Below are 25,475 nucleotides of genomic sequence, written 5' to 3'. Positions count from 1 at the left end.
AGGTGCCTGCCTCCAGATGCACTGGCATGCCAGAGTGCAATATGCTGAAGGCAGTGACGGATCATTTACATTGTTCCATTCAAATTTCTCAAACTTTATCTTGCCTCCCTAAAAGACTTGCAGACTTGAAAACATAAAGCCACGCTGGTGTGGGTGTGTGGAGGTGGTGAATGAGGCAGCAACGTGTCGTTTAGAAGTTTGGCAAAAAAGGAAGTAGCAGAAGGAGGACGCTTTACATTCCTTCAACCTACACAGCCCAGCATCTGGTTGGGGGGGGGGGACTTTCCAGAGTCTTGTAGTGGACTTGGTGTGCAAGAAAGCACACACTTCCCTGACCGGGAATCGAACCCAGCCGCAGCGGTGAGAGTGCCGAATCCTAGCCAGTAGACCACCAGGGCCACCGTTTTCAGCTACGTCTGAAAGGAAGGAGATAGGATTAAGTTCAGGGGCTAGGGCTAGGCTTTTGCCGGATGTACTCGCTCTACAATCATAGGAGTGCATGAGAGTCTGTCCTAAACGCACTTGTCAGTTTTCAGTCCAACCCCTTAGCATAGCACCTTCGATAGCTCAGTTGGTAGAGCAGAGGACTGTAGTTGTTAAAAAGTCGATTTTTAGGTCGCTGGTTCAAATCCGGCTCGAAGGAGACTTTTCTTTTCCCTCGTGCCACTGCGGGATATCATGGCCAGGTGCCTGCCTCCAGATGCACTGGCATGCCAGAGTGCAATATGCTGAAGGCAGTGACGGATCATTTACACTGTTCCATTCAAATTTCTCAAACTTTATCTTGCCTCCCTAAAAGACTTGCAGACTTGAAAACATAAAGCCACGCTGGTGTGGGTGTGTGGAGGTGGTGAATGAGGCAGCAACGTGTCGTTTAGAAGTTTGGCAAAAAAGGAAGTAGCAGAAGGAGGACGCTTTACATTCCTTCAACCTACACAGCCCAGCATGTGGGTGGGGGGGGGACCTTCCAGAGTCTTGTAGTGGACTTGGTGTGCAAGAAAGCACACACTTCCCTGACCGGGAATCGAACCCGGCCGCAGCGGTGAGAGCGCCGAATCCTAGCCACTAGACCACCAGGGCCACCGTTTTCAGCTACGTCTGAAAGGAAGGAGATAGGATTAAGTTCAGGGGCTAGGGCTAGGCTTTTGCCGGATGTACTCGCTCTACAATCATAGGAGTGCATGAGAGTCTGTCCTAAACGCACTTGTCAGTTTTCAGTCCAATCCCTTAGCATAGCACCTTCGATAGCTCAGTTGGTAGAGCGGAGGACTGTAGTTGTTAATAAGGCGATCCTTAGGTCGCTGGTTCAAATCCGGCTCGAAGGAGACTTTTCTTTTCCCTCGCGCCACTGCGGGATATCATGGCCAGGTGCCTGCCTCCAGATGCACTGGCATGCCCGAGTGCAATATGCTGAAGGCAGTGACGGATCATTTACACTGTTCCATTCAAATTTCTCAAACTTTATCTTGCCTCCCTAAAAGACTTGCAGACTTGAAAACATAAAGCCACGCTGGTGTGGGTGTGTGGAGGTGGTGATTGAGGCAGCAACGTGTCGTTTAGAAGTTTGGCAAAAAAGGAAGTAGCAGAAGGAGGACGCTTTACATTCCTTCAACCTACACAGCCCAGCATGTGGGTGGGGGGGGGACCTTCCAGAGTCTTGTAGTGGACTTGGTGTGCAAGAAAGCACACACTTCCCTGACCGGGAATCGAACCCGGCCGCAGCGGTGAGAGTGCCGAATCCTAGCCACTAGACTACCAGGGCCACCGTTTTCAGCTACGTCTGAAAGGAAGGAGATAGGATTAAGTTCAGGGGCTAGGGCTAGGCTTTTGCCGGATGTACCCGCTCTACAATCATAGGAGTGCATGAGAGTCTGTCCTAAACGCACTTGTCAGTTTTCAGTCCAATCCCTTAGCATAGCACCTTCAATAGCTCAGTTGGTAGAGCGGAGGACTGTAGTTGTTAATAAGGCGATCCTTAGGTCGCTGGTTCAAATCCGGCTCGAAGGAGACTTTTCTTTTCCCTCGTGCCACTGCGGGATATCATGGCCAGGTGCCTGCCTCCAGATGCACTGGCATGCCAGAGTGCAATATGCTGAAGGCAGTGACGGATCATTTACATTGTTCCATTCAAATTTCTCAAACTTTATCTTGCCTCCCTAAAAGACTTGCAGACTTGAAAACATAAAGCCACGCTGGTGTGGGTGTGTGGAGGTGGTGAATGAGGCAGCAACGTGTCGTTTAGAAGTTTGGCAAAAAAGGAAGTAGCAGAAGGAGGACGCTTTACATTCCTTCAACCTACACAGCCCAGCATCTGGTTGGGGGGGGGGGACTTTCCAGAGTCTTGTAGTGGACTTGGTGTGCAAGAAAGCACACACTTCCCTGACCGGGAATCGAACCCAGCCGCAGCGGTGAGAGTGCCGAATCCTAGCCAGTAGACCACCAGGGCCACCGTTTTCAGCTTCGTCTGAAAGGAAGGAGATAGGATTAAGTTCAGGGGCTAGGGCTAGGCTTTTGCCGGATGTACTCGCTCTACAATCATAGGAGTGCATGAGAGTCTGTCCTAAACGCACTTGTCAGTTTTCAGTCCAATCCCTTAGCATAGCACCTTCGATAGCTCAGTTGGTAGAGCGGAGGACTGTAGTTGTTAATAAGGCGATCCTTAGGTCGCTGGTTCAAATCCGGCTCGAAGGAGACTTTTCTTTTCCCTCGCGCCACTGCGGGATATCATGGCCAGGTGCCTGCCTCCAGATGCACTGGCATGCCCGAGTGCAATATGCTGAAGGCAGTGACGGATCATTTACACTGTTCCATTCAAATTTCTCAAACTTTATCTTGCCTCCCTAAAAGACTTGCAGACTTGAAAACATAAAGCCACGCTGGTGTGGGTGTGTGGAGGTGGTGATTGAGGCAGCAACGTGTCGTTTAGAAGTTTGGCAAAAAAGGAAGTAGCAGAAGGAGGACGCTTTACATTCCTTCAACCTACACAGCCCAGCATGTGGGTGGGGGGGGGACCTTCCAGAGTCTTGTAGTGGACTTGGTGTGCAAGAAAGCACACACTTCCCTGACCGGGAATCGAACCCGGCCGCAGCGGTGAGAGTGCCGAATCCTAGCCACTAGACTACCAGGGCCACCGTTTTCAGCTACGTCTGAAAGGAAGGAGATAGGATTAAGTTCAGGGGCTAGGGCTAGGCTTTTGCCGGATGTACCCGCTCTACAATCATAGGAGTGCATGAGAGTCTGTCCTAAACGCACTTGTCAGTTTTCAGTCCAACCCCTTAGCATAGCACCTTCGATAGCTCAGTTGGTAGAGCGGAGGACTGTAGTTGTTAATAAGGCGATCCTTAGGTCGCTGGTTCAAATCCGGCTCGAAGGAGACTTTTCTTTTCCCTCGTGCCACTGCGGGATATCATGGCCAGGTGCCTGCCTCCAGATGCACTGGCATGCCAGAGTGCAATATGCTGAAGGCAGTGACGGATCATTTACATTGTTCCATTCAAATTTCTCAAACTTTATCTTGCCTCCCTAAAAGACTTGCAGACTTGAAAACATAAAGCCACGCTGGTGTGGGTGTGTGGAGGTGGTGAATGAGGCAGCAACGTGTCGTTTAGAAGTTTGGCAAAAAAGGAAGTAGCAGAAGGAGGACGCTTTACATTCCTTCAACCTACACAGCCCAGCATCTGGTTGGGGGGGGGGGACTTTCCAGAGTCTTGTAGTGGACTTGGTGTGCAAGAAAGCACACACTTCCCTGACCGGGAATCGAACCCAGCCGCAGCGGTGAGAGTGCCGAATCCTAGCCAGTAGACCACCAGGGCCACCGTTTTCAGCTACGTCTGAAAGGAAGGAGATAGGATTAAGTTCAGGGGCTAGGGCTAGGCTTTTGCCGGATGTACTCGCTCTACAATCATAGGAGTGCATGAGAGTCTGTCCTAAACGCACTTGTCAGTTTTCAGTCCAATCCCTTAGCATAGCACCTTCGATAGCTCAGTTGGTAGAGCGGAGGACTGTAGTTGTTAATAAGACGATCCTTAGGTCGCTGGTTCAAATCCGGCTCGAAGGAGACTTTTCTTTTCCCTCGCGCCACTGCGGGATATCATGGCCAGGTGCCTGCCTCCAGATGCACTGGCATGCCCGAGTGCAATATGCTGAAGGCAGTGACGGATCATTTACACTGTTCCATTCAAATTTCTCAAACTTTATCTTGCCTCCCTAAAAGACTTGCAGACTTGAAAACATAAAGCCACGCTGGTGTGGGTGTGTGGAGGTGGTGATTGAGGCAGCAACGTGTCGTTTAGAAGTTTGGCAAAAAAGGAAGTAGCAGAAGGAGGACGCTTTACATTCCTTCAACCTACACAGCCCAGCATCTGGTTGGGGGGGGGACTTTCCAGAGTCTTGTAGTGGACTTGGTGTGCAAGAAAGCACACACTTCCCTGACCGGGAATCGAACCCGGCCGCAGCAGTGAGAGTGCCGAATCCTAGCCACTAGACCACCAGGGCCACCGTTTTCAGCTACGTCTGAAAGGAAGGAGATAGGATTAAGTTCAGGGGCTAGGGCTAGGCTTTTGCCGGATGTACTCGCTCTACAATCATAGGAGTGCATGAGACTCTGTCCTAAACGCACTTGTCAGTTTTCAGTCCAACCCCTTAGCATAGCACCTTCGATAGCTCAGTTGGTAGAGCAGAGGACTGTAGTTGTTAATAAGTCGATTTTTAGGTCGCTGGTTCAAATCCGGCTCAAAGGAGACTTTTCTTTTCCCTCGTGCCACTGCGGGATATCATGGCCAGGTGCCTGCCTGCAGATGCACTGGCATGCCAGAGTGCAATATGCTGAAGGCAGTGACGGATCATTTACATTGTTCCATTCAAATTTCTCAAACTTTATCTTGCCTCCCTAAAAGACTTGCAGACTTGAAAACATAAAGCCACGCTGGTGTGGGTGTGTGGAGGTGGTGAATGAGGCAGCAACGTGTCGTTTAGAAGTTTGGCAAAAAAGGAAGTAGCAGAAGGAGGACGCTTTACATTCCTTCAACCTACACAGCCCAGCATCTGGTTGGGGGGGGGGGACTTTCCAGAGTCTTGTAGTGGACTTGGTGTGCAAGAAAGCACACACTTCCCTGACCGGGAATCGAACCCAGCCGCAGCGGTGAGAGTGCCGAATCCTAGCCACTAGACCACCAGGGCCACCGTTTTCAGCTACGTCTGAAAGGAAGGAGATAGGATTAAGTTCAGGGGCTAGGGCTAGGCTTTTACCGGATGTACTCGCTCTACAATCATAGGAGTGCATGAGAGTCTGTCCTAAACGCACTTGTCAGTTTTCAGTCCAATCCCTTAGCATAGGACCTTCGATAGCTCAGTTGGTAGAGCGGAGGACTGTAGTTGTTAATAAGGCGATCCTTAGGTCGCTGGTTCAAATACGGTTCGAAGGAGACTTTTCTTTTCCCTCGCGCCACTGCGGGATATCATGGCCAGGTGCCTGCCTCCAGATGCACTGGCATGCCCGAGTGCAATATGCTGAAGGCAGTGACGGATCATTTACACTGTTCCATTCAAATTTCTCAAACTTTATCTTGCCTCCCTAAAAGACTTGCAGACTTGAAAACATAAAGCCACGCTGGTGTGGGTGTGTGGAGGTGGTGAATGAGGCAGCAACGTGTCGTTTAGAAGTTTGGCAAAAAAGGAAGTAGCAGAAGGAGGACGCTTTACATTCCTTCAACCTACACAGCCCAGCATCTGGTTGGGGGGGGGACTTTCCAGAGTCTTGTAGTGGACTTGGTGTGCAAGAAAGCACACACTTCCCTGACCGGGAATCGATCCCGGCCGCAGCGGTGAGAGTGCCGAATCCTAGCCACTAGACCACCAGGGCCACCGTTTTCAGCTACGTCTGAAAGGAAGGAGATAGGATTAAGTTCAGGGGCTAGGGCTAGGCTTTTGCCGGATGTACTCGCTCTACAATCATAGGAGTGCATGAGAGTCTGTCCTAAACGCACTTGTCAGTTTTCAGTCCAATCCCTTAGCATAGCACCTTTGATAGCTCAGTTGGTAGAGCGGAGGACTGTAGTTGTTAATAAGGTGATCCTTAGGTCGCTGGTTCAAATCCGGCTCGAAGGAGACTTTTCTTTTCCCTCGCGCAACTGCGGGATATCATGGCCAGGTGCCTGCCTCCAGATGCACTGGCATGCCCGAGTGCAATATGCTGAAGGCAGTGACGGATCATTTACACTGTTCCATTCAAATTTCTCAAACTTTATCTTGCCTCCCTAAAAGACTTGCAGACTTGAAAACATAAAGCCACGCTGGTGTGGGTGTGTGGAGGTGGTGATTGAGGCAGCAACGTGTCGTTTAGAAGTTTGGCAAAAAAGGAAGTAGCAGAAGGAGGACGCTTTACATTCCTTCAACCTACACAGCCCAGCATGTGGGTGGGGGGGGGACCTTCCAGAGTCTTGTAGTGGACTTGGTGTGCAAGAAAGCACACACTTCCCTGACCGGGAATCGAACCCGGCCGCAGCGGTGAGAGTGCCGAATCCTAGCCACTAGACTACCAGGGCCACCGTTTTCAGCTACGTCTGAAAGGAAGGAGATAGGATTAAGTTCAGGGGCTAGGGCTAGGCTTTTGCCGGATGTACCCGCTCTACAATCATAGGAGTGCATGAGAGTCTGTCCTAAACGCACTTGTCAGTTTTCAGTCCAACCCTTTAGCATAGCACCTTCGATAGCTCATTTGGTAGAGCAGAGTACTGTAGTTGTTAATAAGGCGATCCTTAGGTCGCTGGTTCAAATCCGGCTCGAAGGAGACTTTTCTTTTCCCTCGTGCCACTGCGGGATATCATGGCCAGGTGCCTGCCTCCAGATGCACTGGCATGCCAGAGTGCAATATGCTGAAGGCAGTGACGGATCATTTACACTGTTCCATTCAAATTTCTCAAACTTTATCTTGCCTCCCTAAAAGACTTGCAGACTTGAAAACATAAAGCCACGCTGGTGTGGGTGTGTGGAGGTGGTGAATGAGGCAGCAACGTGTCGTTTAGAAGTTTGGCAAAAAAGGAAGTAGCAGAAGGAGGACGCTTTACATTCCTTCAACCTACACAGCCCAGCATCTGGTTGGGGGGGGGGGGGGGGGGGGCTTCCAGAGTCTTGTAGTGGACTTGGTGTGCAAGAAAGCACACACTTCCCTGACCGGGAATCGAACTCGGCCGCAGCGGTGAGAGCACCGAATCCTAGCCACTAGACCACCAGGGCCACCGCTTTCAGTTACGTCTGAAAGGAAGGAGATAGGATTAAGTTCAGGGGCTAGGGCTAGGCTTTTGCCGGATGTACTCGCTCTACAATCATAGGAGTGCATGAGACTCTGTCCTAAACGCACTTGTCAGTTTTCAGTCCAACCCCTTAGCATAGCACCTTCGATAGCTCAGTTGGTAGAGCAGAGGACTGTAGTTGTTAATAAGTCGATTTTTAGGTCGCTGGTTCAAATCCGGCTCGAAGGAGACTTTTCTTTTCCCTCGCGCCACTGCGGGATATCATGGCCAGGTGCCTGCCTCCAGATGCACTGGCATGCCCGAGTGCAATATGCTGAAGGCAGTGACGGATCATTTACACTGTTCCATTCAAATTTCTCAAACTTTATCTTGCCTCCCTAAAAGACTTGCAGACTTGAAAACATAAAGCCACGCTGGTGTGGGTGTGTGGAGGTGGTGATTGAGGCAGCAACGTGTCGTTTAGAAGTTTGGCAAAAAAGGAAGTAGCAGAAGGAGGACGCTTTACATTCCTTCAACCTACACAGCCCAGCATGTGGGTGGGGGGGGGACCTTCCAGAGTCTTGTAGTGGACTTGGTGTGCAAGAAAGCACACACTTCCCTGACCGGGAATCGAACCCGGCCGCAGCGGTGAGAGTGCCGAATCCTAGCCACTAGACTACCAGGGCCACCGTTTTCAGCTACGTCTGAAAGGAAGGAGATAGGATTAAGTTCAGGGGCTAGGGCTAGGCTTTTGCCGGATGTACCCGCTCTACAATCATAGGAGTGCATGAGACTCTGTCCTAAACGCACTTGTCAGTTTTCAGTCCAACCCTTTAGCATAGCACCTTCGATAGCTCAGTTGGTAGAGCAGAGGACTGTAGTTGTTAATAAGTCGATTTTTAGGTCGCTGGTTCAAATCCGGCTCGAAGAAGACTTTTCTTTTCCCTCGTGCCACTGCGGGATATCATGGCCAGGTGCCTGCCTGCAGATGCACTGGCATGCCAGAGTGCAATATGCTGAAGGCAGTGACGGATCATTTACATTGTTCCATTCAAATTTCTCAAACTTTATCTTGCCTCCCTAAAAGACTTGCAGACTTGAAAACATAAAGCCACGCTGGTGTGGGTGTGTGGAGGTGGTGAATGAGGCAGCAACGTGTCGTTTAGAAGTCTGGCAAAAAAGGAAGTAGCAGAAGGAGGACGCTTTACATTCCTTCAACCTACACAGCCCAGCATCTGGTTGGGGGGGGGGGACTTTCCAGAGTCTTGTAGTGGACTTGGTGTGCAAGAAAGCACACACTTCCCTGACCGGGAATCGAACCCAGCCGCAGCGGTGAGAGTGCCGAATCCTAGCCAGTAGACCACCAGGGCCACCGTTTTCAGCTACGTCTGAAAGGAAGGAGATAGGATTAAGTTCAGGGGCTAGGGCTAGGCTTTTGCCGGATGTACTCGCTCTACAATCATAGGAGTGCATGAGAGTCTGTCCTAAACGCACTTGTCAGTTTTCAGTCCAATCCCTTAGCATAGCACCTTCGATAGCTCAGTTGGTAGAGCGGAGGACTGTAGTTGTTAATAAGGCGATCCTTAGGTCGCTGGTTCAAATCCGGCTTGAAGGAGACTTTTCTTTTCCCTCGCGCCACTGCGGGATATCATGGCCAGGTGCCTGCCTCCAGATGCACTGGCATGCCCGAGTGCAATATGCTGAAGGCAGTGACGGATCATTTACACTGTTCCATTCAAATTTCTCAAACTTTATCTTGCCTCCCTAAAAGACTTGCAGACTTGAAAACATAAAGCCACGCTGGTGTGGGTGTGTGGAGGTGGTGATTGAGGCAGCAACGTGTCGTTTAGAAGTTTGGCAAAAAAGGAAGTAGCAGAAGGAGGACGCTTTACATTCCTTCAACCTACACAGCCCAGCATGTGGGTGGGGGGGGGACCTTCCAGAGTCTTGTAGTGGACTTGGTGTGCAAGAAAGCACACACTTCCCTGACCGGGAATCGAACCCGGCCGCAGCGGTGAGAGTGCCGAATCCTAGCCACTAGACTACCAGGGCCACCGTTTTCAGCTACGTCTAAAAGGAAGGAGATAGGATTAAGTTCAGGGGCTAGGGCTAGGCTTTTGCCGGATGTACCCGCTCTACAATCATAGGAGTGCATGAGAGTCTGTCCTAAACGCACTTGTCAGTTTTCAGTCCAATCCCTTAGCATAGCACCTTCGATAGCTCAGTTGGTAGAGCGGAGGACTGTAGTTGTTAATAAGGCGATCCTTAGGTCGCTGGTTCAAATCCGGCTCGAAGGAGACTTTTCTTTTCCCTCGTGCCACTGCGGGATATCATGGCCAGGTGCCTGCCTCCAGATGCACTGGCATGCCAGAGTGCAATATGCTGAAGGCAGTGACGGATCATTTACACTGTTCCATTCAAATTTCTCAAACTTTATCTTGCCTCCCTAAAAGACTTGCAGACTTGAAAACATAAAGCCACGCTGGTGTGGGTGTGTGGAGGTGGTGAATGAGGCAGCAACGTGTCGTTTAGAAGTTTGGCAAAAAAGGAAGTAGCAGAAGGAGGACGCTTTACATTCCTTCAACCTACACAGCCCAGCATCTGGTTGGGGGGGGGGGGGGCTTCCAGAGTCTTGTAGTGGACTTGGTGTGCAAGAAAGCACACACTTCCCTGACCGGGAATCGAACTCGGCCGCAGCGGTGAGAGCACCGAATCCTAGCCACTAGACCACCAGGGCCACCGCTTTCAGTTACGTCTGAAAGGAAGGAGATAGGATTAAGTTCAGGGGCTAGGGCTAGGCTTTTGCCGGATGTACTCGCTCTACAATCATAGGAGTGCATGAGACTCTGTCCTAAATGCACTTGTCAGTTTTCAGTCCAACCCCTTAGCATAGCACCTTCGATAGCTCAGTTGGTAGAGCAGAGGACTGTAGTTGTTAAAAAGTCGATTTTTAGGTCGCTGGTTCAAATCCGGCTCGAAGGAGACTTTTCTTTTCCCTCGTGCCACTGCGGGATATCATGGCCAGGTGCCTGCCTCCAGATGCACTGGCATGCCAGAGTGCAATATGCTGAAGGCAGTGACGGATCATTTACACTGTTCCATTCAAATTTCTCAAACTTTATCTTGCCTCCCTAAAAGACTTGCAGACTTGAAAACATAAAGCCACGCTGGTGTGGGTGTGTGGAGGTGGTGAATGAGGCAGCAACGTGTCGTTTAGAAGTTTGGCAAAAAAGGAAGTAGCAGAAGGAGGACGCTTTACATTACTTCAACCTACACAGCCCAGCATCTGGTTGGGGGGGGGGGACTTTCCAGAGTCTTGTAGTGGACTTGGTGTGCAAGAAAGCACACACTTCCCTGACCGGGAATCGAACCCAGCCGCAGCGGTGAGAGTGCCGAATCCTAGCCAGTAGACCACCAGGGCCACCGTTTTCAGCTACGTCTGAAAGGAAGGAGATAGGATTAAGTTCAGGGGCTAGGGCTAGGCTTTTGCCGGATGTACTCGCTCTACAATCATAGGAGTGCATGAGAGTCTGTCCTAAACGCACTTGTCAGTTTTCAGTCCAATCCCTTAGCATAGCACCTTCGATAGCTCAGTTGGTAGAGCGGAGGACTGTAGTTGTTAATAAGGCAATCCTTAGGTCGCTGGTTCAAATCCGGCTCGAAGGAGACTTTTCTTTTCCCTCGCGCCACTGCGGGATATCATGGCCAGGTGCCTGCCTCCAGATGCACTGGCATGCCCGAGTGCAATATGCTGAAGGCAGTGACGGATCATTTACACTGTTCCATTCAAATTTCTCAAACTTTATCTTGCCTCCCTAAAAGACTTGCAGACTTGAAAACATAAAGCCACGCTGGTGTGGGTGTGTGGAGGTGGTGATTGAGGCAGCAACGTGTCGTTTAGAAGTTTGGCAAAAAAGGAAGTAGCAGAAGGAGGACGCTTTACATTCCTTCAACCTACACAGCCCAGCATGTGGGTGGGGGGGGGACCTTCCAGAGTCTTGTAGTGGACTTGGTGTGCAAGAAAGCACACACTTCCCTGACCGGGAATCGAACCCGGCCGCAGCGGTGAGAGTGCCGAATCCTAGCCACTAGACTACCAGGGCCACCGTTTTCAGCTACGTCTGAAAGGAAGGAGATAGGATTAAGTTCAGGGGCTAGGGCTAGGCTTTTGCCGGATGTACCCGCTCTACAATCATAGGAGTGCATGAGAGTCTGTCCTAAACGCACTTGTCAGTTTTCAGTCCAATCCCTTAGCATAGCACCTTCAATAGCTCAGTTGGTAGAGCGGAGGACTGTAGTTGTTAATAAGGCGATCCTTAGGTCGCTGGTTCAAATCCGGCTCGAAGGAGACTTTTCTTTTCCCTCGTGCCACTGCGGGATATCATGGCCAGGTGCCTGCCTCCAGATGCACTGGCATGCCAGAGTGCAATATGCTGAAGGCAGTGACGGATCATTTACATTGTTCCATTCAAATTTCTCAAACTTTATCTTGCCTCCCTAAAAGACTTGCAGACTTGAAAACATAAAGCCACGCTGGTGTGGGTGTGTGGAGGTGGTGAATGAGGCAGCAACGTGTCGTTTAGAAGTTTGGCAAAAAAGGAAGTAGCAGAAGGAGGACGCTTTACATTCCTTCAACCTACACAGCCCAGCATCTGGTTGGGGGGGGGGGACTTTCCAGAGTCTTGTAGTGGACTTGGTGTGCAAGAAAGCACACACTTCCCTGACCGGGAATCGAACCCAGCCGCAGCGGTGAGAGTGCCGAATCCTAGCCAGTAGACCACCAGGGCCACCGTTTTCAGCTACGTCTGAAAGGAAGGAGATAGGATTAAGTTCAGGGGCTAGGGCTAGGCTTTTGCCGGATGTACTCGCTCTACAATCATAGGAGTGCATGAGAGTCTGTCCTAAACGCACTTGTCAGTTTTCAGTCCAATCCCTTAGCATAGCACCTTCGATAGCTCAGTTGGTAGAGCGGAGGACTGTAGTTGTTAATAAGGCGATCCTTAGGTCGCTGGTTCAAATCCGGCTCGAAGGAGACTTTTCTTTTCCCTCGCGCCACTGCGGGATATCATGGCCAGGTGCCTGCCTCCAGATGCACTGGCATGCCCGAGTGCAATATGCTGAAGGCAGTGACGGATCATTTACACTGTTCCATTCAAATTTCTCAAACTTTATCTTGCCTCCCTAAAAGACTTGCAGACTTGAAAACATAAAGCCACGCTGGTGTGGGTGTGTGGAGGTGGTGATTGAGGCAGCAACGTGTCGTTTAGAAGTTTGGCAAAAAAGGAAGTAGCAGAAGGAGGACGCTTTACATTCCTTCAACCTACACAGCCCAGCATGTGGGTGGGGGGGGGACCTTCCAGAGTCTTGTAGTGGACTTGGTGTGCAAGAAAGCACACACTTCCCTGACCGGGAATCGAACCCGGCCGCAGCGGTGAGAGTGCCGAATCCTAGCCACTAGACTACCAGGGCCACCGTTTTCAGCTACGTCTGAAAGGAAGGAGATAGGATTAAGTTCAGGGGCTAGGGCTAGGCTTTTGCCGGATGTACCCGCTCTACAATCATAGGAGTGCATGAGAGTCTGTCCTAAACGCACTTGTCAGTTTTCAGTCCAATCCCTTAGCATAGCACCTTCGATAGCTCAGTTGGTAGAGTGGAGGACTGTAGTTGTTAATAAGACGATCCTTAGGTCGCTGGTTCAAATCCGGCTCGAAGGAGACTTTTCTTTTCCCTCGTGCCACTGCGGGATATCATGGCCAGGTGCCTGCCTCCAGATGCACTGGCATGCCAGAGTGCAATATGCTGAAGGCAGTGACGGATCATTTACATTGTTCCATTCAAATTTCTCAAACTTTATCTTGCCTCCCTAAAAGACTTGCAGACTTGAAAACATAAAGCCACGCTGGTGTGGGTGTGTGGAGGTGGTGAATGAGGCAGCAACGTGTCGTTTAGAAGTTTGGCAAAAAAGGAAGTAGCAGAAGGAGGACGCTTTACATTCCTTCAACCTACACAGCCCAGCATCTGGTTGGGGGGGGGGGACTTTCCAGAGTCTTGTAGTGGACTTGGTGTGCAAGAAAGCACACACTTCCCTGACCGGGAATCGAACCCAGCCGCAGCGGTGAGAGTGCCGAATCCTAGCCAGTAGACCACCAGGGCCACCGTTTTCAGCTACGTCTGAAAGGAAGGAGATAGGATTAAGTTCAGGGGCTAGGGCTAGGCTTTTGCCGGATGTACTCGCTCTACAATCATAGGAGTGCATGAGAGTCTGTCCTAAACGCACTTGTCAGTTTTCAGTCCAACCCTTTAGCATAGCACCTTCGATAGCTCAGTTGGTAGAGCGGAGGACTGTAGTTGTTAATAAGGCGATCCTTAGGTCGCTGGTTCAAATCCGGCTCGAAGGAGACTTTTCTTTTCCCTCATGCCACTGCGGGATATCATGGCCAGGTGCCTGCCTCCAGATGCACTGGCATGCCAGAGTGCAATATGCTGAAGGCAGTGACGGATCATTTACACTGTTCCATTCAAATTTCTCAAACTTTATCTTGCCTCCCTAAAAGACTTGCAGACTTGAAAACATAAAGCCACGCTGGTGTGGGTGTGTGGAGGTGGTGAATGAGGCAGCAACGTGTCGTTTAGAAGTTTGGCAAAAAAGGAAGTAGCAGAAGGAGGACGCTTTACATTCCTTCAACCTACACAGCCCAGCATCTGGTTGGGGGGGGGGGGGGCTTCCGGAGTCTTGTAGTGGACTCGGTGTGCAAGAAAGCACACACTTCCCTGACCGGGAATCGAACTCGGCCGCAGCGGTGAGAGCACCGAATCCTAGCCACTAGACCACCAGGGCCACCGCTTTCAGTTACGTCTGAAAGGAAGGAGATAGGATTAAGTTCAGGGGCTAGGGCTAGGCTTTTGCCGGATGTACTCGCTCTACAATCATAGGAGTGCATGAGACTCTGTCCTAAACGCACTTGTCAGTTTTCAGTCCAACCCTTTAGCATAGCACCTTCGATAGCTCAGTTGGTAGAGCAGAGGACTGTAGTTGTTAATAAGTCGATTTTTAGGTCGCTGGTTCAAATCCGGCTCGAAGGAGACTTTTCTTTTCCCTCGTGCCACTGCGGGATATCATGGCCAGGTGCCTGCCTGCAGATGCACTGGCATGCCAGAGTGCAATATGCTGAAGGCAGTGACGGATCATTTACATTGTTCCATTCAAATTTCTCAAACTTTATCTTGCCTCCCTAAAAGACTTGCAGACTTGAAAACATAAAGCCACGCTGGTGTGGGTGTGTGGAGGTGGTGAATGAGGCAGCAACGTGTCGTTTAGAAGTTTGGCAAAAAAGGAAGTAGCAGAAGGAGGACGCTTTACATTCCTTCAACCTACACAGCCCAGCATCTGGTTGGGGGGGGGGGACTTTCCAGAGTCTTGTAGTGGACTTGGTGTGCAAGAAAGCACACACTTCCCTGACCGGGAATCGAACCCAGCCGCAGCGGTGAGAGTGCCGAATCCTAGCCAGTAGACCACCAGGGCCACCGTTTTCAGCTACGTCTGAAAGGAAGGAGATAGGATTAAGTTCAGGGGCTAGGGCTAGGCTTTTGCCGGATGTACTCGCTCTACAATCATAGGAGTGCATGAGAGTCTGTCCTAAACGCACTTGTCAGTTTTCAGTCCAATCCCTTAGCATAGCACCTTCGATAGCTCAGTTGGTAGAGCGGAGGACTGTAGTTGTTAATAAGGCGATCCTTAGGTCGCTGGTTCAAATCCGGCTCGAAGGAGACTTTTCTTTTCCCTCGCGCCACTGCGGGATATCATGGCCAGGTGCCTGCCTCCAGATGCACTGGCATGCCCGAGTGCAATATGCTGAAGGCAGTGACGGATCATTTACACTGTTCCATTCAAATTTCTCAAACTTTATCTTGCCTCCCTAAAAGACTTGCAGACTTGAAAACATAAAGCCACGCTGGTGTGGGTGTGTGGAGGTGGTGATTGAGGCAGCAACGTGTCGTTTAGAAGTTTGGCAAAAAAGGAAGTAGCAGAAGGAGGACGCTTTACATTCCTTCAACCTACACAGCCCAGCATGTGGGTGGGGGGGGGACCTTCCAGAGTCTTGTAGTGGACTTGGTGTGCAAGAAAGCACACACTTCCCTGACCGGGAATCGAACCCGGCCGCAGCGGTGAGAGTGCCGAATCCTAGCCACTAGACTACCAGGGCCACCGTTTTCAGCTACGTCTGAAAGGAAGGAGATAGGATTAAGTTCAGGGGCTAGGGCTAGGCTTTTGCCGGATGTACCCGCTCTACAATCATAGGAGTGCATGAGAGTCTGTCCTAAACGCACTTGTCAGTTTTCAGTCCAATCCCTTAGCATAGCACCTTCGATAGCTCAGTTGGTAGAGCGGAGGACTGTAGTTGTTAATAAGGCGATCCTTAGGTCGCTGGTTCAAATCCGGCTCGAAGGAGACTTTTCTTTTCCCTCGTGCCACTGCGGGATATCATGGCCAGGTGCCTGCCTCCAGATGCACTGGCATGCCAGAGTGCAATATGCTGAAGGCAGTGACGGATCATTTACATTGTTCCATTCAAATTTCTCAAACTTTATCTTGCCTCCCTAAAAGACTTGCAGACTTGAAAACATAAAGCCACGCTGGTGTGGGTGTGTGGAGGTGGTGAATGAGGCAGCAACGTGTCGTTTAGAAGTTTGGCAAAAAAGGAAGTAGCAGAAGGAGGACGCTTTACATTCCTTCAACCTACACAGCCCAGCATCTGGTTGGGGGGGGGGGACTTTCCAGAGTCTTGTAGTGGACTTGGTGTGCAAGAAAGCACACACTTCCCTGACCGGGAATCGAACCCAGCCGCAGCGGTGAGAGTGCCGAATCCTAGCCAGTAGACCACCAGGGCCACCGTTTTCAGCTACGTCTGAAAGGAAGGAGATAGGATTAAGTTCAGGGGCTAGGGCTAGGCTTTTGCCGGATGTACTCGCTCTACAATCATAGGAGTGCATGAGAGTCTGTCCTAAACGCACTTGTCAGTTTTCAGTCCAATCCCTTAGCATAGCACCTTCGATAGCTCAGTTGGTAGAGCGGAGGACTGTAGTTGTTAATAAGACGATCCTTAGGTCGCTGGTTCAAATCCGGCTCGAAGGAGACTTTTCTTTTCCCTCGCGCCACTGCGGGATATCATGGCCAGGTGCCTGCCTCCAGATGCACTGGCATGCCCGAGTGCAATATGCTGAAGGCAGTGACGGATCATTTACACTGTTCCATTCAAATTTCTCAAACTTTATCTTGCCTCCCTAAAAGACTTGCAGACTTGAAAACATAAAGCCACGCTGGTGTGGGTGTGTGGAGGTGGTGATTGAGGCAGCAACGTGTCGTTTAGAAGTTTGGCAAAAAAGGAAGTAGCAGAAGGAGGACGCTTTACATTCCTTCAACCTACACAGCCCAGCATGTGGGTGGGGGGGGGACCTTCCAGAGTCTTGTAGTGGACTTGGTGTGCAAGAAAGCACACACTTCCCTGACCGGGAATCGAACTCGGCCGCAGCGGTGAGAGCACCGAATCCTAGCCACTAGACCACCAGGGCCACCGCTTTCAGTTACGTCTGAAAGGAAGGAGATAGGATTAAGTTCAGGGGCTAGGGCTAGGCTTTTGCCGGATGTACTCGCTCTACAATCATAGGAGTGCATGAGACTCTGTCCTAAACGCACTTGTCAGTTTTCAGTCCAACCCCTTAGCATAGCACCTTCGATAGCTCAGTTGGTAGAGCAGAGGACTGTAGTTGTTAATAAGTTGATTTTTAGGTCGCTGGTTCAAATCCGGCTCGAAGGAGACTTTTCTTTTCCCTCGTGCCACTGCGGGATATCATGGCCAGGTGCCTGCCTGCAGATGCACTGGCATGCCAGAGTGCAATATGCTGAAGGCAGTGACGGATCATTTACATTGTTCCATTCAAATTTCTCAAACTTTATCTTGCCTCCCTAAAAGACTTGCAGACTTGAAAACATAAAGCCACGCTGGTGTGGGTGTGTGGAGGTGGTGAATGAGGCAGCAACGTGTCGTTTAGAAGTTTGGCAAAAAAGGAAGTAGCAGAAGGAGGACGCTTTACATTCCTTCAACCTACACAGCCCAGCATCTGGTTGGGGGGGGGGGACTTTCCAGAGTCTTGTAGTGGACTTGGTGTGCAAGAAAGCACACACTTCCCTGACCGGGAATCGAACCCAGCCGCAGCGGTGAGAGTGCCGAATACTAGCCACTAGACCACCAGGGCCACCGTTTTCAGCTATGTCTGAAAGGAAGGAGATAGGATTAAGTTCAGGGGCTAGGGCTAGGCTTTTGCCGGATGTACTCGCTCTACAATCATAGGAGTGCATGAGAGTCTGTCCTAAACGCACTTGTCAGTTTTCAGTCCAATCCCTTAGCATAGCACCTTCGATAGCTCAGTTGGTAGAGCGGAGGACTGTAGTTGTTAATAAGGCGATCCTTAGGTCGCTGGTTCAAATCCGGCTCGAAGGAGACTTTTCTTTTCCCTCACGCCACTGCGGGATATCATGGCCAGGTGCCTGCCTCCAGATGCACTGGCATGCCCGAGTGCAATATGCTGAAGGCAGTGACGGATCATTTACACTGTTCCATTCAAATTTCTCAAACATTATCTTGCCTCCCTAAAAGACTTGCAGACTTGAAAACATAAAGCCACGCTGGTGTGGGTGTGTGGAGGTGGTGATTGAGGCAGCAACGTGTCGTTTAGAAGTTTGGCAAAAAAGGAAGTAGCAGAAGGAGGACGCTTTACATTCCTTCAACCTACACAGCCCAGCATGTGGGTGGGGGGGGGACCTTCCAGAGTCTTGTAGTGGACTTGGTGTGCAAGAAAGCACACACTTCCCTGACCGGGAATCGAACTCGGCCGCAGCGGTGAGAGCACCGAATCCTAGCCACTAGACCACCAGGGCCACCGCTTTCAGTTACGTCTGAAAGGAAGGAGATAGGATTAAGTTCAGGGGCTAGGGCTAGGCTTTTGCCGGATGTACTCGCTCTACAATCATAGGAGTGCATGAGACTCTGTCCTAAACGCACTTGTCAGTTTTCAGTCCAACCCCTTAGCATAGCACCTTCGATAGCTCAGTTGGTAGAGCAGAGGACTGTAGTTGTTAATAAGTTGATTTTTAGGTCGCTGGTTCAAATCCGGCTCGAAGGAGACTTTTCTTTTCCCTCGTGCCACTGCGGGATATCATGGCCAGGTGCCTGCCTGCAGATGCACTGGCATGCCAGAGTGCAATATGCTGAAGGCAGTGACGGATCATTTACATTGTTCCATTCAAATTTCTCAAACTTTATCTTGCCTCCCTAAAAGACTTGCAGACTTGAAAACATAAAGCCACGCTGGTGTGGGTGTGTGGAGGTGGTGAATGAGGCAGCAACGTGTCGTTTAGAAGTTTGGCAAAAAAGGAAGTAGCAGAAGGAGGACGCTTTACATTCCTTCAACCTACACAGCCCAGCATCTGGTTGGGGGGGGGGGACTTTCCAGAGTCTTGTAGTGGACTTGGTGTGCAAGAAAGCACACACTTCCCTGACCGGGAATCGAACCCAGCCGCAGCGGTGAGAGTGCCGAATACTAGCCACTAGACCACCAGGGCCACCGTTTTCAGCTATGTCTGAAAGGAAGGAGATAGGATTAAGTTCAGGGGCTAGGGCTAGGCTTTTGCCGGATGTACTCGCTCTACAATCATAGGAGTGCATGAGAGTCTGTCCTAAACGCACTTGTCAGTTTTCAGTCCAATCCCTTAGCATAGCACCTTCGATAGCTCAGTTGGTAGAGCGGAGGACTGTAGTTGTTAATAAGGCGATCCTTAGGTCGCTGGTTCAAATCCGGCTCGAAGGAGACTTTTCTTTTCCCTCACGCCACTGCGGGATATCATGGCCAGGTGCCTGCCTCCAGATGCACTGGCATGCCCGAGTGCAATATGCTGAAGGCAGTGACGGATCATTTACACTGTTCCATTCAAATTTCTCAAACATTATCTTGCCTCCCTAAAAGACTTGCAGACTTGAAAACATAAAGCCACGCTGGTGTGGGTGTGTGGAGGTGGTGATTGAGGCAGCAACGTGTCGTTTAGAAGTTTGGCAAAAAAGGAAGTAGCAGAAGGAGGACGCTTTACATTCCTTCAACCTACACAGCCCAGCATCTGGTTGGGGGGGGGGACTTTCCAGAGTCTTGTAGTGGACTTGGTGTGCAAGAAAGCACACACTTCCCTGACCGGGAATCGAACCCGGCCGCAGCAGTGAGAGTGCCGAATCCTAGCCACTAGACCACCAGGGCCACCGTTTTCAGCTACGTCTGAAAGGAAGGAGATAGGATTAAGTTCAGGGGCTAGGGCTAGGCTTTTGCCGGATGTACTCGCTCTACAATCATAGGAGTGCATGAGAGTCTGTCCTAAACGCACTTGTCAGTTTTCAGTCCAACCCTTTAGCATAGCACCTTCGATAGCTCAGTTGGTAGAGCGGAGGACTGTAGTTGTTAATAAGGCGATCCTTAGGTCGCTGGTTCAAATCAGGCTCGAAGGAGACTCTTCTTTTCCCTCGCGCCACTGCGGGATATCATGGCCAGGTGCCTGCCTGCAGATGCACTGGCATGCCCGAGTGCAATATGCTGAAGGCAGTGACGGATCATTTACACTGTTCCATTCAAATTTCTCAAACTTTATCTTGCCTCCCTAAAAGACTTGCAGACTTGAAAACATAAAGCCACGCTGGTGTGGGTGTGTGGAGGTGGTGATTGAGGCAGCAACGTGTCGTTTAGAAGTTTGGCAAAAAAGGAAGTAGCAGAAGGAGGACGCTTTACATTCCTTCAACCTACACAGCCCAGCATGTGGGTGGGGGGGGGACCTTCCAGAGTCTTGTAGTGGACTTGGTGTGCAAGAAAGCACACACTTCCCTGACCGGGAATCGAACCCGGCCGCAGCGGTGAGAGTGCCGAATCCTAGCCACTAGACTACCAGGGCCACCGTTTTCAGCTACGTCTGAAAGGAAGGAGATAGGATTAAGTTCAGGGGCTAGGGCTAGGCTTTTGCCGGATGTACCCGCTCTACAATCATAGGAGTGCATGAGAGTCTGTCCTAAACGCACTTGTCAGTTTTCAGTCCAACCCTTTAGCATAGCACCTTCGATAGCTCATTTGGTAGAGCGGAGTACTGTAGTTGTTAATAAGGCGATCCTTAGGTCGCTGGTTCAAATCCGGCTCGAAGGAGACTTTTCTTTTCCCTCGTGCCACTGCGGGATATCATGGCCAGGTGCCTGCCTCCAGATGCACTGGCATGCCAGAGTGCAATATGCTGAAGGCAGTGACGGATCATTTACACTGTTCCATTCAAATTTCTCAAACTTTATCTTGCCTCCCTAAAAGACTTGCAGACTTGAAAACATAAAGCCACGCTGGTGTGGGTGTGTGGAGGTGGTGAATGAGGCAGCAACGTGTCGTTTAGAAGTTTGGCAAAAAAGGAAGTAGCAGAAGGAGGACGCTTTACATTCCTTCAACCTACACAGCCCAGCATCTGGTTGGGGGGGGGGGGGGGACTTTCCAGAGTCTTGTAGTGGACTTGGTGTGCAAGAAAGCACACACTTCCCTGACCGGGAATCGAACTCGGCCGCAGCGGTGAGAGCACCAAATCCTAGCCACTAGACCACCAGGGCCACCGCTTTCAGTTACGTCTGAAAGGAAGGAGATAGGATTAAGTTCAGGGGCTAGGGCTAGGCTTTTGCCGGATGTACTCGCTCTACAATCATAGGAGTGCATGAGACTCTGTCCTAAACGCACTTGTCAGTTTTCAGTCCAATCCCTTAGCATAGCACCTTCGATAGCTCAGTTGGTAGAGCGGAGGACTGTAGTTGTTAATAAGGCGATCCTTAGGTCACTGGTTCAAATCCGGCTCGAAGGAGACTTTTCTTTTCCCTCGCGCCACTGCGGGATATCATGGCCAGGTGCCTGCCTCCAGATGCACTGGCATGCCCGAGTGCAATATGCTGAAGGCAGTGACGGATCATTTACACTGTTCCATTCAAATTTCTCAAACTTTATCTTGCCTCCCTAAAAGACTTGCAGACTTGAAAACATAAAGCCACGCTGGTGTGGGTGTGTGGAGGTGGTGATTGAGGCAGCAACGTGTCGTTTAGAAGTTTGGCAAAAAAGGAAGTAGCAGAAGGAGGACGCTTTACATTCCTTCAACCTACACAGCCCAGCATGTGGGTGGGGGGGGGACCTTCCAGAGTCTTGTAGTGGACTTGGTGTGCAAGAAAGCACACACTTCCCTGACCGGGAATCGAACCCGGCCGCAGCGGTGAGAGTGCCGAATCCTAGCCACTAGACTACCAGGGCCACCGTTTTCAGCTACGTCAAAAAGGAAGGAGATAGGATTAAGTTCAGGGGCTAGGGCTAGGCTTTTGCCGGATGTACCCGCTCTACAATCATAGGAGTGCATGAGAGTCTGTCCTAAACGCACTTGTCAGTTTTCAGTCCAATCCCTTAGCATAGCACCTTCGATAGCTCAGTTGGTAGAGCGGAGGACTGTAGTTGTTAATAAGGCGATCCTTAGGTCGCTGGTTCAAATCCGGCTCGAAGGAGACTTTTCTTTTCCCTCGTGCCACTGCGGGATATCATGGCCAGGTGCCTGCCTCCAGATGCACTGGCATGCCAGAGTGCAATATGCTGAAGGCAGTGACGGATCATTTACACTGTTCCATTCAAATTTCTCAAACTTTATCTTGCCTCCCTAAAAGACTTGCAGACTTGAAAACATAAAGCCACGCTGGTGTGGGTGTGTGGAGGTGGTGAATGAGGCAGCAACGTGTCGTTTAGAAGTTTGGCAAAAAAGGAAGTAGCAGAAGGAGGACGCTTTACATTCCTTCAACCTACACAGCCCAGCATCTGGTTGGGGGGGGGGGGGGGGGGGGGGCTTCCAGAGTCTTGTAGTGGACTTGGTGTGCAAGAAAGCACACACTTCCCTGACCGGGAATCGAACTCGGCCGCAGCGGTGAGAGCACCGAATCCTAGCCACTAGACCACCAGGGCCACCGCTTTCAGTTACGTCTGAAAGGAAGGAGATAGGATTAAGTTCAGGGGCTAGGGCTAGGCTTTTGCCGGATGTACTCGCTCTACAATCATAGGAGTGCATGAGACTCTGTCCTAAACGCACTTGTCAGTTTTCAGTCCAACCCTTTAGCATAGCACCTTCGATAGCTCAGTTGGTAGAGCAGAGGACTGTAGTTGTTAATAAGTCGATTTTTAGGTCGCTGGTTCAAATCCGGCTCGAAGAAGACTTTTCTTTTCCCTCGTGCCACTGCGGGATATCATGGCCAGGTGCCTGCCTGCAGATGCACTGGCATGCCAGAGTGCAATATGCTGAAGGCAGTGACGGATCATTTACATTGTTCCATTCAAATTTCTCAAACTTTATCTTGCCTCCCTAAAAGACTTGCAGACTTGAAAACATAAAGCCACGCTGGTGTGGGTGTGTGGAGGTGGTGAATGAGGCAGCAACGTGTCGTTTAGAAGTCTGGCAAAAAAGGAAGTAGCAGAAGGAGGACGCTTTACATTCCTTCAACCTACACAGCCCAGCATCTGGTTGGGGGGGGGGGGACTTTCCAGAGTCTTGTAGTGGACTTGGTGTGCAAGAAAGCACACACTTCCCTGACCGGGAATCGAACCCAGCCGCAGCGGTGAGAGTGCCGAATCCTAGCCAGTAGACCACCAGGGCCACCGTTTTCAGCTACGTCTGAAAGGAAGGAGATAGGATTAAGTTCAGGGGCTAGGGCTAGGCTTTTGCCGGATGTACTCGCTCTACAATCATAGGAGTGCATGAGAGTCTGTCCTAAACGCACTTGTCAGTTTTCAGTCCAATCCCTTAGCATAGCACCTTCGATAGCTCAGTTGGTAGAGCGGAGGACTGTAGTTGTTAATAAGGCGATCCTTAGGTCGCTGGTTCAAATCCGGCTTGAAGGAGACTTTTCTTTTCCCTCGCGCCACTGCGGGATATCATGGCCAGGTGCCTGCCTCCAGATGCACTGGCATGCCCGAGTGCAATATGCTGAAGGCAGTGACGGATCATTTACACTGTTCCATTCAAATTTCTCAAACTTTATCTTGCCTCCCTAAAAGACTTGCAGACTTGAAAACATAAAGCCACGCTGGTGTGGGTGTGTGGAGGTGGTGATTGAGGCAGCAACGTGTCGTTTAGAAGTTTGGCAAAAAAGGAAGTAGCAGAAGGAGGACGCTTTACATTCCTTCAACCTACACAGCCCAGCATGTGGGTGGGGGGGGGACCTTCCAGAGTCTTGTAGTGGACTTGGTGTGCAAGAAAGCACACACTTCCCTGACCGGGAATCGAACCCGGCCGCAGCGGTGAGAGTGCCGAATCCTAGCCACTAGACTACCAGGGCCACCGTTTTCAGCTACGTCAAAAAGGAAGGAGATAGGATTAAGTTCAGGGGCTAGGGCTAGGCTTTTGCCGGATGTACCCGCTCTACAATCATAGGAGTGCATGAGAGTCTGTCCTAAACGCACTTGTCAGTTTTCAGTCCAATCCCTTAGCATAGCACCTTCGATAGCTCAGTTGGTAGAGCGGAGGACTGTAGTTGTTAATAAGGCGATCCTTAGGTCGCTGGTTCAAATCCGGCTCGAAGGAGACTTTTCTTTTCCCTCGTGCCACTGCGGGATATCATGGCCAGGTGCCTGCCTCCAGATGCACTGGCATGCCAGAGTGCAATATGCTGAAGGCAGTGACGGATCATTTACACTGTTCCATTCAAATTTCTCAAACTTTATCTTGCCTCCCTAAAAGACTTGCAGACTTGAAAACATAAAGCCACGCTGGTGTGGGTGTGTGGAGGTGGTGAATGAGGCAGCAACGTGTCGTTTAGAAGTTTGGCAAAAAAGGAAGTAGCAGAAGGAGGACGCTTTACATTCCTTCAACCTACACAGCCCAGCATCTGGTTGGGGGGGGGGGGGGGGGGGGGGCTTCCAGAGTCTTGTAGTGGACTTGGTGTGCAAGAAAGCACACACTTCCCTGACCGGGAATCGAACTCGGCCGCAGCGGTGAGAGCACCGAATCCTAGCCACTAGACCACCAGGGCCACCGCTTTCAGTTACGTCTGAAAGGAAGGAGATAGGATTAAGTTCAGGGGCTAGGGCTAGGCTTTTGCCGGATGTACTCGCTCTACAATCATAGGAGTGCATGAGACTCTGTCCTAAATGCACTTGTCAGTTTTCAGTCCAACCCCTTAGCATAGCACCTTCGATAGCTCAGTTGGTAGAGCAGAGGACTGTAGTTGTTAAAAAGTCGATTTTTAGGTCGCTGGTTCAAATCCGGCTCGAAGGAGACTTTTCTTTTCCCTCGTGCCACTGCGGGATATCATGGCCAGGTGCCTGCCTCCAGATGCACTGGCATGCCAGAGTGCAATATGCTGAAGGCAGTGACGGATCATTTACACTGTTCCATTCAAATTTCTCAAACTTTATCTTGCCTCCCTAAAAGACTTGCAGACTTGAAAACATAAAGCCACGCTGGTGTGGGTGTGTGGAGGTGGTGAATGAGGCAGCAACGTGTCGTTTAGAAGTTTGGCAAAAAAGGAAGTAGCAGAAGGAGGACGCTTTACATTCCTTCAACCTACACAGCCCAGCATCTGGTTGGGGGGGGGGGACTTTCCAGAGTCTTGTAGTGGACTTGGTGTGCAAGAAAGCACACACTTCCCTGACCGGGAATCGAACCCAGCCGCAGCGGTGAGAGTGCCGAATCCTAGCCAGTAGACCACCAGGGCCACCGTTTTCAGCTACGTCTGAAAGGAAGGAGATAGGATTAAGTTCAGGGGCTAGGGCTAGGCTTTTGCCGGATGTACTCGCTCTACAATCATAGGAGTGCATGAGAGTCTGTCCTAAACGCACTTGTCAGTTTTCAGTCCAATCCCTTAGCATAGCACCTTCGATAGCTCAGTTGGTAGAGCGGAGGACTGTAGTTGTTAATAAGGCGATCCTTAGGTCGCTGGTTCAAATCCGGCTCGAAGGAGACTTTTCTTTTCCCTCGCGCCACTGCGGGATATCATGGCCAGGTGCCTGCCTCCAGATGCACTGGCATGCCCGAGTGCAATATGCTGAAGGCAGTGACGGATCATTTACACTGTTCCATTCAAATTTCTCAAACTTTATCTTGCCTCCCTAAAAGACTTGCAGACTTGAAAACATAAAGCCACGCTGGTGTGGGTGTGTGGAGGTGGT

The 25,475-nt window shown here is 50.6% G+C and overlaps 19 non-coding genes across 19 annotated transcripts; all 19 read left to right on the top strand.

Annotated features, from left to right (window-relative positions):
- The first annotated feature begins 1,238 nt into the window (after positions 1–1,238).
- trnay-gua (transfer RNA tyrosine (anticodon GUA)) lies at positions 1,239–1,325 on the top strand. Its single transcript is given in 2 exon segments — positions 1,239–1,275; positions 1,290–1,325. It is a non-coding gene; the product is annotated as a tRNA-Tyr (tRNA).
- Positions 1,326–2,604: 1,279 nt separating this feature from the next.
- trnay-gua (transfer RNA tyrosine (anticodon GUA)) lies at positions 2,605–2,691 on the top strand. Its single transcript is given in 2 exon segments — positions 2,605–2,641; positions 2,656–2,691. It is a non-coding gene; the product is annotated as a tRNA-Tyr (tRNA).
- A 595-nt stretch (positions 2,692–3,286) lies between these two features.
- trnay-gua (transfer RNA tyrosine (anticodon GUA)) lies at positions 3,287–3,373 on the top strand. Its single transcript is given in 2 exon segments — positions 3,287–3,323; positions 3,338–3,373. It is a non-coding gene; the product is annotated as a tRNA-Tyr (tRNA).
- Positions 3,374–3,970: 597 nt separating this feature from the next.
- trnay-gua (transfer RNA tyrosine (anticodon GUA)) lies at positions 3,971–4,057 on the top strand. Its single transcript is given in 2 exon segments — positions 3,971–4,007; positions 4,022–4,057. It is a non-coding gene; the product is annotated as a tRNA-Tyr (tRNA).
- A 4,700-nt stretch (positions 4,058–8,757) lies between these two features.
- On the top strand, positions 8,758–8,844 carry trnay-gua (transfer RNA tyrosine (anticodon GUA)). The gene is given in 2 exon segments: positions 8,758–8,794; positions 8,809–8,844. It is a non-coding gene; the product is annotated as a tRNA-Tyr (tRNA).
- A 595-nt stretch (positions 8,845–9,439) lies between these two features.
- On the top strand, positions 9,440–9,526 carry trnay-gua (transfer RNA tyrosine (anticodon GUA)). Its single transcript is given in 2 exon segments — positions 9,440–9,476; positions 9,491–9,526. It is a non-coding gene; the product is annotated as a tRNA-Tyr (tRNA).
- A 1,282-nt stretch (positions 9,527–10,808) lies between these two features.
- trnay-gua (transfer RNA tyrosine (anticodon GUA)) lies at positions 10,809–10,895 on the top strand. Its single transcript is given in 2 exon segments — positions 10,809–10,845; positions 10,860–10,895. It is a non-coding gene; the product is annotated as a tRNA-Tyr (tRNA).
- A 1,279-nt stretch (positions 10,896–12,174) lies between these two features.
- On the top strand, positions 12,175–12,261 carry trnay-gua (transfer RNA tyrosine (anticodon GUA)). The gene is given in 2 exon segments: positions 12,175–12,211; positions 12,226–12,261. It is a non-coding gene; the product is annotated as a tRNA-Tyr (tRNA).
- A 595-nt stretch (positions 12,262–12,856) lies between these two features.
- Positions 12,857–12,943, top strand: trnay-gua (transfer RNA tyrosine (anticodon GUA)). Its single transcript is given in 2 exon segments — positions 12,857–12,893; positions 12,908–12,943. It is a non-coding gene; the product is annotated as a tRNA-Tyr (tRNA).
- Positions 12,944–13,540: 597 nt separating this feature from the next.
- On the top strand, positions 13,541–13,627 carry trnay-gua (transfer RNA tyrosine (anticodon GUA)). Its single transcript is given in 2 exon segments — positions 13,541–13,577; positions 13,592–13,627. It is a non-coding gene; the product is annotated as a tRNA-Tyr (tRNA).
- Positions 13,628–14,909: 1,282 nt separating this feature from the next.
- trnay-gua (transfer RNA tyrosine (anticodon GUA)) lies at positions 14,910–14,996 on the top strand. The gene is given in 2 exon segments: positions 14,910–14,946; positions 14,961–14,996. It is a non-coding gene; the product is annotated as a tRNA-Tyr (tRNA).
- Positions 14,997–15,591: 595 nt separating this feature from the next.
- On the top strand, positions 15,592–15,678 carry trnay-gua (transfer RNA tyrosine (anticodon GUA)). The gene is given in 2 exon segments: positions 15,592–15,628; positions 15,643–15,678. It is a non-coding gene; the product is annotated as a tRNA-Tyr (tRNA).
- A 597-nt stretch (positions 15,679–16,275) lies between these two features.
- On the top strand, positions 16,276–16,362 carry trnay-gua (transfer RNA tyrosine (anticodon GUA)). The gene is given in 2 exon segments: positions 16,276–16,312; positions 16,327–16,362. It is a non-coding gene; the product is annotated as a tRNA-Tyr (tRNA).
- A 1,279-nt stretch (positions 16,363–17,641) lies between these two features.
- Positions 17,642–17,728, top strand: trnay-gua (transfer RNA tyrosine (anticodon GUA)). Its single transcript is given in 2 exon segments — positions 17,642–17,678; positions 17,693–17,728. It is a non-coding gene; the product is annotated as a tRNA-Tyr (tRNA).
- Positions 17,729–19,007: 1,279 nt separating this feature from the next.
- On the top strand, positions 19,008–19,094 carry trnay-gua (transfer RNA tyrosine (anticodon GUA)). The gene is given in 2 exon segments: positions 19,008–19,044; positions 19,059–19,094. It is a non-coding gene; the product is annotated as a tRNA-Tyr (tRNA).
- Positions 19,095–21,742: 2,648 nt separating this feature from the next.
- On the top strand, positions 21,743–21,829 carry trnay-gua (transfer RNA tyrosine (anticodon GUA)). The gene is given in 2 exon segments: positions 21,743–21,779; positions 21,794–21,829. It is a non-coding gene; the product is annotated as a tRNA-Tyr (tRNA).
- Positions 21,830–23,120: 1,291 nt separating this feature from the next.
- trnay-gua (transfer RNA tyrosine (anticodon GUA)) lies at positions 23,121–23,207 on the top strand. The gene is given in 2 exon segments: positions 23,121–23,157; positions 23,172–23,207. It is a non-coding gene; the product is annotated as a tRNA-Tyr (tRNA).
- Positions 23,208–23,802: 595 nt separating this feature from the next.
- trnay-gua (transfer RNA tyrosine (anticodon GUA)) lies at positions 23,803–23,889 on the top strand. The gene is given in 2 exon segments: positions 23,803–23,839; positions 23,854–23,889. It is a non-coding gene; the product is annotated as a tRNA-Tyr (tRNA).
- Positions 23,890–25,179: 1,290 nt separating this feature from the next.
- trnay-gua (transfer RNA tyrosine (anticodon GUA)) lies at positions 25,180–25,266 on the top strand. The gene is given in 2 exon segments: positions 25,180–25,216; positions 25,231–25,266. It is a non-coding gene; the product is annotated as a tRNA-Tyr (tRNA).
- Positions 25,267–25,475: the final 209 nt, after the last annotated feature.

This window comes from Hoplias malabaricus, chromosome 8, assembly GCF_029633855.1.
Source record: "Hoplias malabaricus isolate fHopMal1 chromosome 8, fHopMal1.hap1, whole genome shotgun sequence".
Lineage (NCBI taxonomy): Eukaryota > Metazoa > Chordata > Actinopteri > Characiformes > Erythrinidae > Hoplias > Hoplias malabaricus.
Note: the sequence above shows the minus strand (reverse complement) of the source record. Positions and strands in the feature narration are given on the sequence as shown.